The sequence below is a fragment of the Melozone crissalis genome, unplaced genomic scaffold, assembly GCF_028551555.1.
Source record: "Melozone crissalis strain CALT ecotype California unplaced genomic scaffold, PUWL_Pcris_2 ptg000019l_1, whole genome shotgun sequence".
Lineage (NCBI taxonomy): Eukaryota > Metazoa > Chordata > Aves > Passeriformes > Passerellidae > Melozone > Melozone crissalis.
This window is the reverse complement of record NW_026535797.1, coordinates 3,914,638-3,936,604: the sequence shown is the minus strand read 5'-3', so window position 1 is coordinate 3,936,604 and position 21,967 is coordinate 3,914,638. Positions and strand designations below refer to the sequence as shown.

At 44.0% G+C, this 21,967-nt stretch overlaps 1 protein-coding gene across 3 annotated transcripts in view; it reads right to left on the bottom strand.

The window, feature by feature from the left end:
- Positions 1 to 20,639, bottom strand: part of CHST15 (carbohydrate sulfotransferase 15) — a 45,876-nt gene extending 25,237 nt beyond the window's left edge. Inside the window, exon 1 of one of the 3 annotated variants that reach the window (XM_054277333.1) lies at positions 20,597 to 20,639. The gene's annotated coding sequence lies outside the window, so the exon portion shown is untranslated. Of the gene's footprint in view, positions 1 to 2,220; positions 2,306 to 2,553; positions 2,714 to 20,596 lie in introns of those variants that run through there. The other 2 variants (XM_054277334.1, XM_054277332.1) reach the window with 2 other exon arrangements.
- Positions 20,640 to 21,967: the final 1,328 nt, after the last annotated feature.

Below are 21,967 nucleotides of genomic sequence, written 5' to 3'. Positions count from 1 at the left end.
AGCAAAAAGCAATTGCAGTGATTTAGAAAAGCCACAGGACTCATTACAAAGCTCAGCAACCTCCTGCAGACTGAAGTTATGTGAAGCTCCTTTATTTACTTAAATCCCGTAATTTTTAAAGAATCATCAATAAAGGCAACTCCCAAGATGCTGTATAAACCCATGGAACCAATTTCAAGGCACTCCATTGAAAAACAGGTACATCCTAAAAGCAAGAAAAGGTGGCCACAGCCCATGGTTACACACTCAACCTGTTGAACAACTGCTGAACACTTGTTCAAGTCTAAAATTTTTATTTAAAGAAAGCATTTCATGGCTTTTAAAGCCAAAGAAAACCTCCTGAATCACCACTGAATCAGCAATCTCGCCTAAAAAACAACAGTGGTTTCTTCCACAACCCAGCTGGTTCCTTCCTCAGAATCTAATCCAAACACAATCTGCTCCTTCCTCATCCATACACTTCCAAATAAAAAGTGAGAATGGAACAAATTCCTTGCTCCTCATGCAAAAAGAAAATATCAGCAAACTCCCCTAAAATCAGCATAACAGTAGTCATTTCAATCACATAAGGATGACTTCTATTATTTGGGCTGCAATGCTCAGGAAATGGTTACTGAGCTTGAATCACCACTCAGCTAGGGCATAAACACTGCCTGAATAAACAGATTGTTGGAAGCAAGGAAAAAAGAGTGGGGATTGGGAAAGGGAGCTCCCTGACCTGGATCGGTGACAGCAGGGTCGTGCCCTCCCCCAGAAATGCATTATTGCACCTCAAGTCTTGTGCAAGTTCCTGGAAATTGCCAAGGTCCAGCTCCTTGCACTCCTAAAATGCCACAGCCACATGTTCTGATGTGCTGTTGTTTGGTCTGCCTCGAGAATGTGAAAATGACAAAACTCAGTGTTACCCATTTTTAAATTAAAGCCTTTTCCAGCAGGGAAAAAAGCCAACCCACCAATTATATTTAATGACTTCAGTGCTCCTTCTTTCTATGCTATCTGATTTAAATCAGTCTAAATCAAAAATCTTACTTTTTGGGCTGCTTGCAGGATAAAAATTGCAGGCAGGAAAATAAAACAGAACCACAATTCAGCAATTTCTCCAGAAATACAGGTCCAAAAACCCTGGAAGGAAAAAAAAGCAGCACCAGCAGCCACCCAACCTGTGGCAGCACACGCCTGGAGCTCCTGTGTCAGGGCAGAGCTCCCATCAATGTGTTTAAATCCTCCCTCTGTACAAACAGGGAGCAGAGTGCTGTTTTCATACATTTCTGAGGATGTTTGGAGCAGAATTCTGCCTGCAGTGCACACTGGCTTCTCAACTCCTGATCAAAACTTGCTGCCTACGATGTGCAACAGCTCCAGCAATTCATCTTTTCCCTTCCCTTAGTTCCTATTCATCTCACATAGTGCCTTGCTACAGAATCACTGACAGGTTTATATTGAATATGAAAGAGTTGCACACTGAAGAAAAAAACTGAGTCTTTACATAAATTACTCCAGTGCATTTCTTTTCACAAAAAAGCCCCTTTAATCCACTTTCAGAGATCATTCTGCATGGTCAAAGTTTAGTATCTTTATTTTCAATCCTCAAAATAACTGTGAGCATCCTCCCAACACACCCCACATGGTCCTGGGGGTCCTTCCATGGAAACAAGGATAAACCAAGGCACCCATCCTGTGGGGCTCACAGATTCCTTTCCCGAAAATCTGGAGCCACATTAGAAAGTTCTGACATTCAGAACACAACCAGAAATTGCATCTATTTAACAAAACCCAGCCAGTCCCTCATTAAAATGATTGATTCACCAAGAGCCAGGATAAAGGACTGATGCCACTGGGAGGTAGTTTTTACCACTTCCTAAGAAAAAGTGCACCTATTTAAATGTCCAGGGAGACACCAACACCACAATTAGATAAAGACAGATGTAGAAGGTCTAACAATTCATGCAATATTGACGGATATTTCATATCCGTGAGAATTGCTCAGTCTCAATTTGCCCTATGTACTTTCTTTTGTTTTATGGGAAAAAAATAAGCTAAGAGCTGCCTGGAAAGGCACAGGGATCACCTGAAATCCAACTTCAGGTGCAGAAAGGGAATGTGACAAGGCTGGTCTTGCCATAAATGTTTGTATTGCATTTTTAATAAAACCAAGCAGCAGCTGAAGTTTCATTTCCAACACAGGACATCACAATAATTTACAATAATAGAAATTCTTACCTGCCTGCTCTTTCAAGGAATTCATCCCACTCTCGTCCCACAAATCAGCCACATTCCTGCTCTGAGTGTGAGTGCAAGAGGGAAGCACAGAGCACGAAGGCTGAATCTGTTATGAAGCTCTTTCACTGCAGTTATTTTTATCAAACAAACTGAAGAGGTTTGGGGGTTGGCAAGAGGGAAAAAAATATCATCTCTAAATACAGCTCTCATCCGCCCTGCAGTCAGGCTGTAATCAGAAATAAATAAGTGTTTATCTTCAGAAAACGCCCAAGGCAAAGAATTGGTCTGGTATTGACAGAGCTGATGTCTCAGACCCAGCTGTTCTGTAGTTACCTGTCTCTTCCCATCCACTGTGAATGCTGTTTAATTTCAGGCTCCCAAGGCTGCTTCATTGACTCTCTGGAAAGATTGTGCTGCAATTTATTCTAACAGCTCTTACTCCACAGAGACACGAGGGTTTCCCTCCATGCAGAGCTCATTAGGGTGAGCACAGTGATTCCATCACTCTACCTGAGCACCAGAAAAAAGCTGTGGATTCCCCATCCCTGCAAGTGCTCAGGGCCAGGTTGGACAGGGCTTGGAGCAACCTGGGATAATGGAATCGCTTCACTGTGCAAAAGAAAATAAACCTTTAGAGTCAGTGTGCCAGCTGACTGTCACCCGAGGGAGAGGAGGAGAGCTGGTGCAGCACAGTTGGGTTTGCAGGAGGGGATCTGTCAGTGCTGAAGGGATATTTTAAGCCCAGCTCTTTGTCTCTTTGCATTGATTACTGGTCCAGAACCAGCACGTGGGGGAAAAATGTTCTGAGAGTATTTCCAACGTCCTGCCAAGCGTTTTCAGCCTTGACATGCTGCAAAATAGTGGGCATAACTCACAGTTATGAGCTACTCTGATTACCATCTTGTTCCTTTTACACATTTGATTTTCCTTGATTTTATCAGCTGCTCCCTCAGGTTGATTTGAAGTGAGGAACATATTCCATCCACCATCTGATCTCTAATACTTTTCTGCCACTTTGCAAGGGGTATGCAGCCCAAATTTCTAAATCCTGTGGGTTGTGAGAGATCAGCTGCTAATTTAAGGCTGCTTTTGAGGGATGAATAACATTGTATGGAATAAATAGAATTTGCATCACTTAATGTCTTCGGTTCCTGTTTATCTCATCCTGTGGTAAAATGGTTTTGGATGCAATAATGCAACCAAGTGGTATCAACTAGAATTCATCTGATACACCTTCACACTTCATATATAAGCAGTTTTTCTGAAAGGGGACCCATTCTATGTGAGGCTTAACTTTGCTTTAAACACAATAGAGTTACGGCAATTCTAGAGCAACGTAAATGCTCGCAGCTGCTCATTTGATTTTTTAGCGGCTCAGAAGGGATTTTCCTCCACCCCCAAGCTGAATTTTCTCCATAAACTTTACTATCTTAACAGAGTCATCTGAATTCTTTTTGTTGTGACTCATATACGGTGCCTTCTCTGTGAGACATGCATTGAAATGGATGGAAAAACGTATCTCATCTGTACATAAGTACCATGTAAGTGCTTTTGCATGAATAGGGCATTTCATCTTTCATCTAGTGCTGAGTGGGTGAAAGGAAACATACACAGCTGCATCCTGAAAAGACAAACTCAGCATTAGAGTCTGTCATTAAAGTTTCTTGTAAATTCAAACAAAAATTACTCAAATCAAACTATTCATTGATGCCAAATCACAACTGGGGCTTTGTTTCAGCACTTTAAAAAAACACAACTCTGTTCCAAGCTTAGTAGTAACTTTTCTAAATGTTCAACAACTTTAATTCTTTAAGCAATGACACATCAGATAAACCTCAGTCCATTAACCAAGAAACCACTTTGTCCATTACAAAGTGCAGCAGACTCAGAGCCCAAAGTGGAAAACCCAAGAAAGCTCTAAGTGGTCTCAAGAAATTTCTAATTAGTTATCTCTAAAATATCACCAGATAAAATTTTTACAGTTAACTGCTGGCTACACCTAATTAAGCAAAACCTTTTTGATATAATTTCATTATACTGCTTCCAGCTTCTTAGATAAGTGTTTATTCTGTAGAAGTCGGGCAACATTTACTTCCAAAGTCTCCTACCACTATTCCTAAGTGTTTCAGCTAAGGCTTGGGCTCCATCACTCACCCCTCTGTAGTCTGTGCTTTTAACTATACAAAAGTGCAACACATTTTTATTAAACAATTTATAAGATTCTATCATTCTGAGGAGATTTCTGCAGCTCTGCAGCCCAGGCTTTGAGGTGTGTGTGGCTGGGAGAACACACTCGATGTGGAAGCTAAAGCCATTTGAAAATGGATTAAACTCTCCTGATTGTCCTCTCCTGTCTTCACACCACCACATCTAAAGAACAACACTTCTACCACAAGCTTCAAAGGATCAAATATCAAATATTCAAAGTTCAAATGTCTTAACTCACTGATTTCCACGAGTGGAGGGGAGAGGATGTGCTGCACTCTGCCACCAGCATCTCAGAAATATCACAGCTCTTGGTGCTGTTCTCATAAAAGGGCAAAATCCAGCCCAGGAATCTTGCAGCTGACAAAGCCCCCAGTTTACAACAAAAGGGAAAAATTCCATGCTACATATGAAATCCAGTGAGTAAATACTGTAAAATCCAGGATAATAATAATAATAATAATAATAATAATAATAATAATAATAATCTGTTCCTCAGCCACTGAACCATTGACTCCCTCTCTCTTCCTTCAGGTTTCTCTCATGTTTGGCTTCAGTGTGCTTGTTTTCCACTTGGAAAGAACACAACCACAAATACCTTTTCATGCCTTACACTGCACTTAGCAGGCCTCCAGATTGTAAACAAACAAGATAAAAATCTGAGAATGTTCTTTACTCAATCTCCATGAAAAGAAACCGAGGGGAAAAAGAAATTAGAAAAGCAAACCCAAACCCCAACTCTGCATAATGATGAATGTACCAAGGGAAATCTGGCATGCACTCCCTCACACCATGCCTCTTCTGCAACATTTTCTGCAATATAAAGACAACATTTAGCTTAGCAAACTAGATGGTCTTTATTTGTGGGCAGAGGAAACCCAAAGCAAATGCTCCAAGAGACTTTTTTTTTTTTCCAATGGATGTGTTAATTACTTAAATTCTGTTATTGGGAAACTGTCCCAAACTAACCTTCCACTCTCCCTCTGCTTCAACTGCAGAGGGGTCAAAATTCACTTTTAAAGGTTTTTAAGTGAGAAATTGAGAAAACAAAGCCCACCCTTGATGGAGATAGCACAAGTGCCTTATTCAGATCCTTCCTGATCCCTACCTGAGCACCTTTGGGGAGCTGCACAGGGATGCCTGGGACCAGGATACTCCAAGATCTGCTCTGTGGGGCAGAGCATCCCCTGAAACAGCCCAGAGTTCTAAGGGTAAAAGAGCACAACTGCTCCCAAATGCCCTGCTCCAGCCAGAATCTCTCACTGCCATGGAAAACCCCACGTCCCTGGAGGCAGCAGAGCACAAAAGTGACCAGTGGGAGGTAAAATGAGGTTTTATTTCTAAACTGCAGTGCTTGTTGATGTATTTGGTTCCAGACAAATAGAGGAGGACGTGGAGTCGCTACAGGACATTGCAGCTGAAATGGCACCAGTGCTTGAAATAAACCCTTTGCTGAGGCAAATCACACAAGGAATCTGAAGTGACACAAATTCCATCAACTGCAGTTGGCAGCCAGATTTTCAAGAACAGATGCATAACTGTTAATGATAACCCAAAAAGCAGTTTCTAGTGCAGAAAGACTGAAACTGTTAACATTATAAAACTGCAAAGAGCTGGAAGTATCTCCAGAGTACACCCCACAAAATACTTTGCAGGAACTTACAAACTTCAACTTAAGCAGAATTAACATATCTAACAAAAAAATCTCCAGCAAAAACGCCTCCCAAGTTCTGAAACACATTTCCATCTGTTCAATTTCTCTGTTGCTGATGTTGTTTACCTTCAGTCAAAGATATGAATCTTTGATTTCATGAGATTAATGTAATAACTTGGTTTAGACTGTTAATGCATTCAAAGCTCTCAAATATGCAGGAGACTAAGATGGCATCAAGAGCATACAGATCCATTTGGAGGGGATGTTTTTAATGTGAAATAAATTAGAAATTCCTTAATCTATTTCTGCAGCAAGGACTACACTTACATAAAAGCTTCCTGGGGTGTCTTAGGCTGGCAGAGATGGCTTTTAAGCCCATTTATTCCTTCTAAGCACTGCTGTATAACCTAAATAATAACACTAAGGAAAACCCATCAAGCCTCATGAGGTAAGTGAGGACTCAAGCTTTGATGAATGCAACGCTCATGTCTCAAAAGTGACACCTGGCCACAATGCAAAATGATAAATAAAATATTCATATTATATGCAGATACCTGTAGAGAAAAAGGCTGTATTGGTCAGCAGAAGAGCTCAGCCCAACTCATGCATCGCGCTACAAGAGGAAACACTTCTGTTGGTACCTCAGATCCAGAGAAATGTGAAAAACGGCTCTATCCTCAGCTGTCCTATCACTAATGCTGCCGAGTTACTTTCTAGTGGGCACCAAAAGGAGCTGCATGGTTTTGGGAATAAGGCATTGTAGAAGCTGCCCCGTGCTCAGCTTCCTTAACACTATCCACCCTCAAAAATGGTGTTTAAAAAGCACAGCAGGTGCTGATTGATAGACCACGAGCTGTATCAATCCTTGTCTCCTGCAAAGATCACTCCACGCCCATAGCTAAAGGCAGCAACCTGCAACAAAATGCCAAGAAATGCCACGTATTCCATCAGATCTTTGGGAGTGTGACTCAGCAGCTGGGCTGCAGCAGTTCTGGGCACTGCAGCCCCTCCATCCTGCTTTGTTTTCTACAGTAGATGCCCAAAGAGCAAGGCTGCCCACACCCCAGCAGCTCTGGCCTGCCCTGGCTCCAACAGCAACAGCTCCAGGGTGAGCTCAGCAGCCTGATCAGAGAATTGCTAAGGCTGGAAAAGACCCCTAAAATCACTGAGCCCAACCATCAACCTCATGCTGCCACCTTTGATGCCTCATGTTTAGCTTTTCTATGTTTCACATTCTGTGCTGCTTTAGTGTGTGGGTCTTGGCTTCACATCAGGGGATGGTGAGCTCTGTGCACAGAGCAGGGAGACAAAACAATTCCTGCTCCAGCTGGGCACCAAGGACAAATGATCCAAATCTCAGCCCAGGAGCACAAACCCCGTGGGCTGGAGAGAGAAAAACAAGCAGGGTGGGACTGCAGGGGCTAAAGCTGGAATGGGACAATGAACTGCAAGGTGCAAATGGAGCAGAACTGATCCCAGGGACAGACCCCGTGCCCGGCCGTGCATTTTGGGGCCATTTTGGTTCATCTTGGGTGCAGCCCTGGCTGGTCTCTTGTGCTGCCCAAGGTGGTTCCACTGAGGCCTTTTAATAAATCCCTGCTTTATTCTTTAGCTCTGTCCAGTCTCTGTTCTAGGCCAGCCTTCACAAGGCATCAACAGTAGCCACACAGCACCAAGGATAGCAAAATCTGTTCATTAATAACTCGTCCTGGGCCTTTACAAGGCATCACCCTCACCACTGAGCCACCATCTCCACTCCAGCACTGCCACCCAGCTGGGAGAGCCCTCCTGAGCCTGGAGCCACATTGGTAATTTTGGTTGAGATTTTTTTGCCTCATGAACTGCTGTGGTGGCTCTGCCATGAAAACCTCCAGGCTCTGGCCAAAGAATTGCTCCAGGAGCTCATCTCTGTGCTGCTGTCAAGGGGGAGATGGCAGCTGGAGTGTGGTGATCCCCTGGTGCATCCCCATCAGGCCTGAGGAGAGCAGAGCTCCAGACCAGAGTCCACAAGGGAAGGAAGACAAGGGATGGGCTCTCTGACCCTCCTGGACAAAAATGAAAGGTTGGACGAGCCTTGGAGCAGCCTGGGGTGGTGGAAGGGCTGGAATGAGACGAGCTTTAAAGTCCCTTCCAACACAAACCACACTGTGACTTTACAGTTTTTCCATGTGAATAACCAAGTCCTGCAACTTTTACAGCAGTTACCTCACCAGTATGTGGAAAATTAGGCATTCTAGAGCACCATCCTAGGTGCAGGAGAGAAATAAGTCTCACCACTGATAATTTGATTTAATTTGACGTTTTCCTGCATATTTAAATCTTGGAAAATGCCTTCAGCATCCAAACCATTTATAATCAAAGTAAGTGACTGTAGAAGTTCAGAATAATCTATAAACTCAAAAAATTCCACAGTTCTCCTCATTAGGTGAAAAAATAAATCACATGCTGATAACACACCTCAGTTTCTTTATTGCATGGCTCATTGGTTTAAATTACACTTCGAGAAGAATAGCAAATCAGAATGAAACCTTACAATTATATGGGCTTCTTTATTTGCACATGAAAACTTGCATTTGATGCTATTCTTACTATTCCTCCTTCAGGATACTTATACAGGGCCAACAAAACTGATCTGGAACGGACAAAATGTTTTATCCAAACATGGACAATTAAATACAACATGTATTATTTTATCAGTGTTTTTACAAAGATGCTTTTGCCCAAGGTGAAAAGTAATTAAATAAGAAAATGCAGCTGTAACAATTCATGCCATACACAGGAACCACAGAGTGCACCCAGATGTACCTTGGGGTTAGGTTATGGTCCAGAAAGGGTGTGGAACTCCCAACATCAGACCTCAGAGTGCTTTTCAAAGGTGCTGCTCCGCCTCTGGGGGACAAAATGACAGAGTTCTGACATGTGTCACCTGTAATCTCATTTGGAATAACACGATAGAAGTACAAGGAAAACCTAGATCTCCTAACTCACCATCCAGAATCCCATTACCTGGGAATCAAGGGATTTTGAATGAAATTCAGATATGTGTTTCACAAGACAGAAAGCCAGCAGCAATCCAATTTCTAAATAAACCACCTAAGGCAGACAGCATGGACTCTGACTTTCCCCCAGTAACCACATTAAACAGAATGAATTTCAGCCTTTCATAAGCTCAACCGACAAGGTGAATTTCCCCAGCTTCCCAAGCTGCAGTCATGCTCCCCATCCCAGAGCTGTGCCAGAATCTCCCTGCACAGCAGTGGCAGGGAGCATTTTTGGGTCCAAAGCTGGCAGATGGCACTTTCAGGAGCAATGGTGCAAGACCTGCAGTAGGAAATGAAACCCTCCCAGTCATAAACAACCACCAGTTAAGAACTGGAGCCCTCATTAATATAATTGGTTTCATATGAGGTCCTAAAATACAAATTTTGCATTTAGAAGCCAACACTGTTTCTATTAGTTAAGGAGTGTTTTGCTCACCTCTATTTTTGCTCAAGCACAGAGGGAAAAGGGAGGGGGAAATGTGTCATGTACTCTGCCTCCAGCTAGAGAATGCCATGCAAGAATACATTTTTCACCTCGGATGAAAAATGAAGGCAGGTAGCCTTTCAGCACAGCTGCTCCTGAGGACTGAAATGGAAAATTATTTGGAGAGGAACTCGCACATCATTCACTCAGAGCTGTGGATTTACATCCTCATACCTGCATGAGATCCACAGAGTGAGTAGGACTCCATCCCAAGCTGAAATCTGAGGGAGGAGGTATATCTAAAATTTCAAATGTAAAAAAAATTACAAATTTAAAATGTAAAAACAAACTACAGTACTACCACTAGTAGTTGGGGAAAAAAATCACTCAACATTATCCTTCAGGAAAACACTCAATTTTCAGCCTTTCTGCTTCAAGTCCAGCAAATTAAATTTCCTCTTTTTAATGGTGCTGCCTTTGAGTACAGGCCAAAGAATGAAAGGGCAGGAGGATTATGTTACCAGGGAGCAGAGAGAGGGCGTGCACCTCTCAATTTGGCATCTCTGGTAAGGGGAGGGAAAACCCACAGTGGAACACGACACACCCAGGACTGGTGAGGAATTGTGCCCTGCTCCAGCTCCCTGACACTGGCCATGCCCAGCCAAGCCGGGAAATCCAGCTTTGCCTTGGGTACCGAGTGTTTTTCCTCTTTAGGGACACATCCCTACCCCACTTTGCTCCTCTTCTCCTTGAAGCCTTTAAACCTGGGGATGAGCTGCTCCACTCCACAAGCAGGTGTTGGGCTCTGATTTCAGAATTATTCCTTTCCCTCCATCCACAAGGACTTCCACCTTCTGTATGACTTTAAAACTCCCCCATTGCTTTTAACTTGGCTGAAGATGAATATCTGTGTGAGCCATTGGCTGAGGTGCCTTTAATGACAGAACAGTTCATAAAAATAAAACCATCCATTCCGTAAAATGTGCATTCCCCCTTCTGAAAAATGGAGTAAGCGTATTAATTATTTTCTTAAAGACTGACTCTCAAAATGGCACTGCTGACATTTAAGGCTCATAAAAAATGCAAGTCTGTCTGATCTGTGAGAAATGAGTTTATATGATCTATTTTAAGATGAAAATATTTATCAAGGAAGACAGTTGCCAGTTAGGAACACAAAGAGAAACAAAGCCATTTAAAGTATGTTGTCCTTTTTTGTTTTAATCTTTTCCATGCCAAAGACATGCTTCTGCCCAGAAGAGTGGTGCACAAAATAAGTGACATCTGGTGGCTTTATGCTGTAATAGAATAAGGCACCTCATTTCAATGCTGGTAACCAAATCAGTTTTTAAATTTACTGCTTCTTAGCAAAGCTTTTCAGATGTTTTATTTATTTATTTTCATGCAGATACTTCTGAGGCCCCTGGGCATCACAATCCCTCTTGCAGGGTGACAACTGCTGTTATCGAATTAAAGTGGGACTGTCATATTCACATCAGGAAAAACACAACTCCACAAAGGAATTTGGAAGGCACAGGAAAAGAGCACTAAGATTTAGCTGGGCAGGATCAGTAAGAATCACATAGAACCAGGCTGTAAGAAAAGGCTGTGCAGAATTTTGTGAAGGAAATCCTTCACCTGGTCCAATTATTCACATGCTCAAAGTAATTAATATCAACTTAGGTCTCTCTGAATTGTCTTTCATTGGATTTTAATTAAACCCAAAAGAAACAGCTGCATTTTTCATTCTGAGTTCAGCAGCATCCTGATAGCTACAACTTTTACAAATTTGAAACAGCTTTTCCCCTTTTCATGCTTTATTGATCCTCAGCAATGGCCACATCTAATCCAGCCAAGCCTCCTGCACCTAAACCTGCACTCCAGACATCAAGCAATTACTACTCCCCTTCAAACTCCTCCAGCCAGAAATACACTTCTCTTTCAGAAAGCCACAAGCCTCTCCTGGATAATTAATAGAAGTACTGTCAGCCAGCCTCAATTAAAATTACAAAACTGCTGGCACTGCAATATCAAGCCTTGCAACACTAATTTCTGCAGTAATAAGTATTTATGGGGGGGGAAAAATAACTGCAAGCACTATGTAACAGAAATGAGAGGAAAGATAAACAGACTCTAAATATTTATCAGCAGAGGAAGTCCAAAAATATAGCAGCAAAAATGGAGCGGATGGCAGCTAAATCCAGACCATGGAGGGTTCCTCGAAGGATGTGCAAGGAGGAACTTCATTTTCAGCTTGACATGGCTAAATCTAATTAATTCCTTCCTCCTATTCAATTGCTGCACAGAAACCCCCTGATGCCAAAAGGACAAAGCTAAAAATGTCCCCAAAGCCATGCCTGAAGTCTGCACTTCTACCCTGCCGCAGTGCAATAAATAAAGAGTTGGACTTTGGGGCTTTTCCATCACTTTTAAGGCCTAAATATCCTTAAGAGGAATGTCCACCTGCAGGCTTGGCTTCCCTCAGCACTGAAAGGGGGCTCCACATCTGCAGCATCTCCATAAAAAGGGGCCTCTGGGACAGCACAGCTACTGATGGATTATTTCAAAGGGAAATATTATTTCCTGCTCACATTCCCTCATCCCCACCAGACATTATCTTCACCTCGAGCCCTCCTGGCTGAGCTAAATAACATATGCACAGCAAAGCACAGCTGAATGGCTTTAGCTCCAGCCACTCATCAAGAGGAAAACTTTTAAAGATCCCATTTCAATTTATTTTTTTGAAATGCTGGCATGCTGAAGTCAGCAGGAAGACATTTCAGTGACTTTAATGAAGGCAGAGGTTCATCCAGAGAATTGCTGTTTGGAATGAACACAGGGTTTATGTTATCTCATTTGAAACCTTCCAAGTTTTCTGCTAAATGCAACTTAATGATATTTGCTATCTTGGAATTATTTGCTGTCACAATACAGAAAGGAGGGTATTAAAGTTGTGCACTGCAAAATGTTTAGTGATGATGGATGGGATACTCTTGTTTCACTAACAGGCGTGTTTTTAATGCATAAATATTAATTGTCATCAAGTGCCTGTTCATTTTGCAGTTTTGGAAAGCTTTAGCTTGTAGGAATTGTAATAGTCCAGAAAAGATACTGTTGGCATTTACATATTTATCAGCATTTTCATGGCACATTTTTAGGGCTTTTCTCTTTTTTTTTTTTTTCATTCATTATCCAATGTACCAGCACAGCAAGACAAAAAAAAATGGAAAACTGGAGAGATTACTACACTCACTTAATGGGTATCATTACAGGAAAACACTATCAAAACTCAGCAGAGGCTTTTTATGCATTCCCCTGTACTACAGCAGAATGAGTTACTGCACCATTCCAGCTCTGCTGCTAAACCAGGAGAATGCTCAATCTGTGCAGCTGAAACGGGGATGAGCAGCAGGTGAGTGGAGCCATCTGAGAGAGGTATTCACTCAAGGCAAAGCTGCTCCCTGACAAGCTCTGGTTTGTTACCCAGATTTCCCAGCCTTGCCACACTCCTTGCTGAGCACAGGGCTCTGAATCCCTCCAAAACAAATGGAAAACTGTTCCCACTCCCACGTCCTGGTCCCCTCACACCAGTGAAGCCCAAAAGGTGAATTACTCCTGATCCAGCCTAATGCCAGATAAATCCACATGGGATTTCCATGGATACCAATTTAGATTGCATTTACTCTGCTGTTTATTTTCATTTTGCTGATCTCCTCATAAACACTCAAAAACCTACTCTGAAGGGTTAAAAACTTCCCTATTTAAAATAACCTGATGTCAGACTGTGACAGTGTTGGCAGGGGTCTTAGGATGAGGGAAGAGACGAGGATCTGACTCCATGTTTCAGAAGGCTGATTTATTATTTTATGATATATATTATATTAAAACTATACTGAAAGAAGAGAAGAAAGGATTTCATCAGAAGGCTAGCTAAGAATAGAAAAGGAATGGAAATGATAACAAAGACAGTCTGGAGAGCAGGACTGTGATTGGCCATTAATTAGAAACAACCACATGAGACCAGTCCCAGATGCACCTGTTGCATTCCACAGCAGCAGATAACCAATGTTTACATTTTGTTCCTGAGGCTTCTCAGGAGAAAAAATCCTAAGAAAATGATTTTTCATAAAATGTGCCTGTGACATCAGCCAAATTTTTATTTCCTTTTTCCTCAGCGAGAGGATCAGCTCAGATTCCACCCCTCCCTCCTGCTCACCTCTCACATCTCAGTTCTTGTTTTAAAAGATGGTATAAATAGCCTTGCAAAGTAATTCTAATACTAAGTGTCAAGTACAATAGTGGTTTCATTCTGATTTATCCTTATCTGATCCTCAGGCAAGTTAATCCTGAAGCTGAGAAAGTGTTTTCAGAGCTTTATAATTGATGAAACTTTTCATCTAAATTATTTACTTTGCGAACAGCTCCGATGGGTCGCTCAGGGCATGAAGCTGTAGTACTCCATGCTGGAGTGCTCAAGAACATGTTTTTGTCTTCTTAAATTAACAGCCCATCACTGCATCTCGTGCTGCAGTTTCTATTGGCAGCCTTTAACACACAGCAGGGTTTTTATCTGAATTTTTATCGCCTGCAATGGATGCAGTTACAACCCAGATGTCTCGGTGTTATCCCAGCCCGGAGCTCCAGGGAGACACAAAGCAAGCAGAGGATCCCTGATCCTGAAAGTGTCAATCTTAGAGTGTAAACCAGCATTCCCTCCCTGGAATTACCTGGGCACGGGCTCCACACCTGATGGACACATTCAAAACCTGCTCCTCTCCTATTGCAACAGCAGCACCCAAAATCCTTTCCAGAAGCAGCCCCAAGAAATGTCCTAAGGCTTCAGCAATCCCAAGGATAAGCTGTACAGCAGCAGCCCTAAAAATGTGCCAGGAAGGGGTGGAAGACAAGAGCAGGAACCCAATCACCAGCCTAACACAGTGAGATACATCTACAAAATTATGAACTTAAAAATTTGAGATTCATTATCCATTTAATTTACTTAACATTACCAATATCTGTTTAACATTATCTAATATCTACAGAGCTGAGCAAAAAAGACAAATTACAACTAAAAAGCAGCCAAAATCAAAGAGGCAGGGAAGGAATATTAGATAAGGTGTTTGATGGGCTTGCAAGGAAGTGTTGGTTTTAAGAGCTGCTAAAGGAATTTCAGGAGATGAAGCTCCCCTGTGAGGAGCTGGGCCTGCAGGCAAACCCATCTCATTATGTGATACATTCTCCTAATAAACTATTAAACCATCTTTCTCCACTTCCTCCTATTTCCAGCTTTACACAGACAAACCTCCTGGCTGCCCTAGTCAGAGAGTCCTTTTTCTTTGGATTAATAAGTTCTGGCACTCAAACCATTATATCCAAATTTAGGCATAGCAAGGTTGACACTGGGCTTGTATTTCCTCCAAATTATGGGCAAAACCTTGCAGAATCCTAATTTCTGCTACATTTTTTTTCCTGAGGTCTCTCCTATTTGTTGGTATCTCGCTACTCATTTGGTGCCAGTTCTAAAGCACTTGAATTAAGTGGTTTTTCTCCACACTGTTCCAAGACCTGAAACTGGGCAAACCATCCAATATTACAAACTCACATCCATGTGCTGCCCATCTCACAGCACTCTTTCAACACTGTGAGGCTTCTTCCATCTCCGGAGTATACATGCTGCCCATAAATCTTTATATTTCTTTGCCTTTGTATCTTGTAGTTTTTCATTTTTCAAAGCAGTCTTATCTTGTTTCCTCTGTATGACTTTGAACTTTGCATTTTATCTTCACTCTTGTCTGACCTCAGAGTTCTTCCCAGCTCAAGCTCACGCTCACCTGTAACTCAATGACTTGTTTGAAAGAAATGACCTTCCCTCTTTTCCATGCAATCCTGAGAAGTTACAAGTCTAGCTTCAACTTGTATCTAAGCCAAACACCAATAAATGCAAAAACCAAAGCAAAATATAACAATACAAAAGGCTTTTTCACTCTCATCAGTTTTTCTAATTTTATGGTTAGATAGCAGGGTACATTCACCCACACTGAAAATCAAGGTTTTTCTACAGGAAAAAAATATCTCCTCATGAAACTTATTTTTTCCTACTGGAAGGCGTGAAGCAAATGGAAAATGTCAGTTTGAGTATTTTGCTATTTAGGTAAAGATCTGCACCTTTTACAGTGAGGAACAACCCACCTTAGATACAAATTTGGCCCAAAACCCCATTTATTTATAAAACACTGAGCTTATTTTATGAGTAAATGATGGCATAGTAAGTTTTAGAACATTAAGTGTGTATCTGGTGCTGCTTCATATAGAAACAAATAAAAGCCTGGCTTGCTCCCTCACTCCATCCCATCAGATGCAGTGGAATAAGAGAGCGAGTTCTGGGATCAGTTCTCCACAGAATTGGGTTCATTTCCAAGGAAACCCATGGCACAGGAGGCAGCCACGTGCCCCCCACCATCCCCAAGGCTGCAGGAGCTGTGGCTGCTTTCAGCAAACCAACAGGGGAAGGGTCACACCACCAGGAGCTCCAAAAATGTGCCTGGAGTTGAGGTGGGCCACCTCATTTTTGGGCAAGGACAGAAGGAAGGCAGCAGCCAGGTGCAGAGGTTTGGGAAATGAGTGTTTCAGGCTGTGGTGGGAGTTGGGGGAAGGTGGATTTGGGAATGAGAAGAGGCAGCAGGTTGGGGCTGGAGAGTTGGTGCAGGAGATTTCAGAGTGATCGAGCATCAGTCCGGTGAGGAAAGGCTGGGAGTGGGGTGTAGCTATGATATTTTCTGAAAAATCCTTTCCTCAGGATTTTTTTCTCCTGAGAAGCTGAGAGGCCTGAGGAACAAAATGTAAACAATGGTTATCTGCTGCTGTGGAATGCAACAGGTGCATCTGTGATTGGTCTCATGTGGTTGTTTCTAATTAATGGCCAATCACAGCCCAGCTGGCTCGGAATCTCTGTCCCAGACACAAGCCTTTGGTATAATTCTTTCTTTGTCTATTCTTAGCTAGCCTTCTGATGAAATCCTTTCTTCTATTCTTTTAGTATAGTTTTAATGTAATATATATAATAAAATAATAAATCAGCCTTCTGAAACATGGAGTCAGATCCTCGTCTCTTCCCTCATCCTGGGACCCCTGGGAACACCGTCACAGTGGGGTGTTCAGCCTAGGGAAGAGAAGGTTCCAGAGAGACTTTAGAGCACCTGAAGGGGCTCCAGGAGAGCTGGAGAGAGACAAGGGATGGAATGACAGGAGAAGAGGAATGGCTTCAAAGTGACAGAAGGCAGGGTTGGATGGGATATTGGGAAGGAATTGTTCCCTGTGAGGGTGGCAGGCCCTGGCACAGGGTGCCCAGAGCAGCTGTGGCTGCCCCTGGATCCCTGGCAGTGCCCAAGGCCAGGCTGGATGGGTTTGAGGCAACCTGGGACAGTGGGAGGTGTCAGGGTTGGAACTGGATGAGCTTCACGTTCCCTTCCCACACGAACCAGTCTGAGATTGTGACCTCTGTGTGCCGCCACCAGAGGGGACAGAGTGTGCCTCGCTCCTGTCCGCATCCACCACCTCACCAGGCCTCTCATCCTCCTCACAGCTGCCTTGGCACTGCCACCAGCACAACACTTTTCCTTCTGTTCCTTCTTGCAAGGCATCACCTGCCTCTCCACCCTCAGAGGATGCTCCTTAAATCTAAAGCTTACAATCCACGTTCAACAGCTGCTGGAAACCAGGTGTAACATAAATTAATAAATATTCCATGGAAAAGCTACATTAACTGCTTGCCCCTGAAGTGCTGTTTAGTGGCATGTCAGGCACAGCTGTGTAATCAAAGGATTACAGAGCTCCCATTGCAAGGCTCTCCACCTCCTCGGGAGCTTCCCTGGCTCCCTTTCCTGTAAAAACCCAGCCCAGGCACCAGGACAGAATTGTAGTCATGTCTTTGAGCCTGGGAAACACAACCCAGCAGGCTGTGGGGACAAACACAACATGTTTTCTGTCAGATACACAGCCACACAAATTTTTAAGAGAATGGGTCAGCAAAGCTCTAAATCATCTAGAATTTTAGTGAAATTGCAGTGTAAGGGGAGAGATGGATGCAGTTCAGGCTGCCTCACAACAAGAACTTGCAGGTTACAGATCCCTTCCCCTGTACAGACTCCAGATCTTACACCTCACTTGGTCAACAAGAAAAATAGGGCACTTCACTAAAAACATAAATAAATAAGAAATGCTAATTTGTGGGGGAAAGCGGTGAAAAAACTGCTCTCCTATTGGAAATCTACCGTGGCTTTCCACAGCACTTTGGATTCTTCTAGCTGAGCAACAAAACTCCAGCCAAGGAGTAAATTGGGAATTTAGAATTACCTCTCCCTGTGGGAGGTATGGAGGAAACCAGGTGGGTTAAAGGGGAAAATGGGAGTCTAAAACCAGCAATTAACAAGCCCAGATCAAATCAGGGTGCATCTTCTGCAAACCCTCTGGGATGTCTGAAGCAGTGTTCCCCATCAGGTAAGTACCCAGGGCAGCACTGAGTGATTTAAGAGCACATCCCCTTGGAATTTCTGACTGTGGGATATACATTAACTGTCGGGGTAATTAGGGGGGAGAGGGGGATATCAGTATCTGTTTATGTCATGGTTTTTCTTTACCTAAGTGATGCATCTGTGCTGGAAGAGAAGCACAGCTGGGTGTTCCAAGTTCCTAAATCCATGTGTCATGTAGGTGAGATCAGCCCTCTGCTGCCAGCTCACCTCGGGGCAAATTCCATCAGCACCCGGTGGTGACACAGCCCTGAGCTACAACACTGAGATTTTGCTCTGTGCACAAATAAGGAAGAAATCAGTGCAGGAAAAGTAGTTTATAAAAGGAAGGATTCCCTTCCTAGTCAGCAGAGGAATTCCACATAAAATCCTTGGCAGAGTTTGCTGCCACCCCACTTGATCTTCAACACAAACCAGTGCTTTGAGAGGTGCTTTAGTACCAGCCCATCCCTAAAAGTGAGATCACCTGGGCTGCCAACAAAAGCTTTGAGCACTGAAACTCCCCCTTCTCACAGAGCTCCTGCTTGAAATAATGTTAAAATAGAACATAAGCAGTACCTTATTTGCATCTCTGTGATTATGCCTACATGAAATCCCTGCTCATGCTGCTGGTGGATTACACACCTTCCTCCTTCCCTTCCAACCACATGAAATAATTCAAATATGGTAGCCTGCTTCACCCTTCTCATTTATATGATTTCCAGATACCTGCTTTTAGTTTAGCAATGAAGATAAAAATCCATTACTGCCTTCCATTGCATTAGTGGAATTAAGTGTTTTGCAATGTAAATCTCCACTGTTTGATCATGTTCCTGTTACAAACCACCAAATAAAACACTCTGAATTTGAGATTAGTCCTCCTATGACAAAATCTGAACCATAAAACTATTTTCCTATTGATTTCAGAACTGCACAGTGGCTGCAACTCACAGACACGGGATCTAAGTGCTATTAAAAAAAAAAAAAAAGGAAAGAAAGAAGGTGGTTTCACTACTAAATCTTCATACAAGTAGTCTTTCTGCATTCAAATTGATTTTCTTTCTTTTGGCACGTGAAGAGCCAGATGAATCCTTTGACTCAATGCCCAAGAGTGAAATGGCACCAGCAGCAGCAGAGAAGCTCTCAGGGCACGAGACGTGTGACAACATTTTAATGACTGACAAAAAGAGGCTTCAAGGCAGCTGCTCTGTTAGTGTTTGCTGGTTTTAAGTGAGATTCACTATTTGTGAGTGACTGTATATAAAAAACATATCTATGTCTATAAATAGCACAGATATAAATATATATGTATGGTTCATGTCCACTTGGGGATGTTTTATTGGTGGAAATTTCCCTCTCTGCCAAAGATCAAGCAGTCCCCAGTCAGTATCAAGTGCAGTGCTGTTCAATCAGGTGTTTGTTTATCCAAACGAGCACATACCATTTGCAGTTAAACCTTAAAAATATTTATTTTTCAAGAACAGTTCCAGCAAACTTTGAGATTTAATCTGCGATGTGCCCAGCTGGCCACTTCGCTCTTTCTTTTAAGTCTCAGAACACAAAAGAACATGTTTGTTCTACAGGAGATGATGATGATGATGATGGGGTTTTGGTCTGGCTAACAATTCAAGAAGTGAAACCATTCTGATGTCATATGCAAGGAAGTCGGTGTGAAGGGGACTTTAGGCCACAGAATGATGTAACAAATAAAATAAAAAATTGTTTCAATTCCAAATCTGAGAGTTTGGTAGGTGTTTGGATGCACCATCCAAGCAATACTCTCACATATCCTATTAACCTACAAATCTGTGCCTAAGACACTGAGATCCCTGCAGAGTACGGCCGTAGTATTACAATGAAGCAGCAGAGGAAAATTTAAAAAAATAAAAAAGAAGAAGAAGAAAAAGAGAAGCCCTTATATATGAGACCGCCAAAGTTCAGCTGGTGAATTGTTGCTTAACAGACTCTGACCATAATAACCCGTCACTGAACCTTGCCTGCATTCTCAGCAGCTATGAAGCTATTTTTAACAGCCAGCAGCTTGCATTTCAGAAATCCCCCTTTTCACCCAAAAACATTCGCAGCGATGGGCAGCGTGCACGCCCCGCTGGTTCCTGGGAGGGATGCGCTCCGGGATGGAAAGGCTCTGTCAGAGAGCCCCCGGACAAGTGTCCGCTGTCCCCGACCCCGCACGGCTGCGGGCAGTGACAGCATCGCCCTGTGCCCGGTCTGTGCGCTGTCCCCGCGGTCCCGGGAGCACGGCCCCGCTCCTGCCGCCTTCCCCCGCTCCAGCCGCGGCTCCGGGATGCCCTGGCAGCGCCCTGGGTGCCGCAGCCTGCGGGGAGCGGGGACAGCCCCGCGTCCCCCGAGCCGAGCCGAGCCGAGCCGTGCCCGGCGCTGCCCAACTTCCCGCAAAGTCCCGCTGCCTGCAAACTTGGGGAGCCGCGGCCTGGGGACCCCCCTGCCTTCCCGACATCCCATCTCATCCCATTCATTCCATTCCATTCCATCCCATTCATCCCATTCCATCCCATCCCCGCGCTCCTACCTCCGCCGCCTCGGCTCGGCTCTGCCCCGCGCCCGCCGCCTCCGCCGGCTCTGCCCTGGGGGAGGGGGGCGGAGGACGAGGAGGAGGAGAGGAGGAGGAGGAGGAGGAGGAGGAAGGGGGTGGGAGCAGCCCCGCCGCTCCCCGGCCGCGCTGCGCAGCCCAGGAGGCGGAGTGCAGCGCTCGGCTCTGCCCCGCGGCTGCCGGGGGTGCAGGGGGTGTCCCTGGCGTGGGGGTGCGGGGATGGGCTGCGGGCATGGGCTGCGAGCAGAGCGGGGGATGCGCCCCGGAACCCCCCGGGATGGGAGTGCAGGGATGGGCTGCGAGCAGAGCGGGGGGTGCGCCCCGGAACCCCCGGGATGGGAGTGCAGGGATGGGCTGCGAGCAGAGCGGGGGGTGCGCCCCGGAACCCCCCGCGGAGGGATGCAGGGCATCCCCCGGGCATCCCCTACCATGGATGGAGAGAATCCAGGAGGAGTTGGGCCCCTCCTGAGCCCTCCGAAGGGAATTCGGGCTGTCCCGTGTGCCGGTGTGCAGGTAAAGGTCAGCCCGAGGAGACTCCGGTGCTGCCGAGGCTGGGGACAGAACTGTCCTGCTGCACACCTGGCAGGCTGCAGAGAGCATCCTCTGCCCTGCTCCGGGCTCAGAATGGCAGCAGCACCACCAACGTGGCTAAAGAGCTAAAAACTTCTACTCAGTTAAATGCAAAGTTTGTTCTCAAACAAGAGATCCTACCAAAAAAAAAAATAAAAATATATGTTTATTCATATATGTGTAAAGTGAATATACCTAAAAACTGTTAAGCTGTCAGAGAGCAAGCTGAGATTAAATTTTAAGAAGGAATTGTTCAGGATGGGCAGGCCCTGAGAGTGCCCAGAGCAGCTGTGGCTGCCCCTGGATCGCTGGTAGTGCCCAGGGCCAAGTTTGGCTTGGAGCAACCTGGGATAGTGGAAGATGTCCTTTCCCCTAGTAGAAGGGTTGCAACAACTTTGAGTCTTTAAGTTCCCTCCCGCCCCAGACTGTTCTGTGGTTCTATGATGATAAATTTATGGTTAAATGTATAGTCTGGTGATTAAATCTGTGACGCACACACATCCTTTCTGACATGCAGCACACACCATTTCCCTCAAAGGTTTAATGCAACACTTGCAAAGCCAATGTTATCCAAAGGAAAACTCTTCATATTTCCCTCCTGACACTGTTAAGCTTAAATCCACGTGTTTAATGTTCAGCAATATTATTTCTAAGAGCTTGAAGTGATGAAGCACGAGCTGAATATGAAAGAACAGTGAATTCTCTATTTTAGTACTTCCTTTTGTGATCAAGCCCATCTTTGGTTTTAACTTTCAGAAGCATCTAAAACTCAGTCCTGTG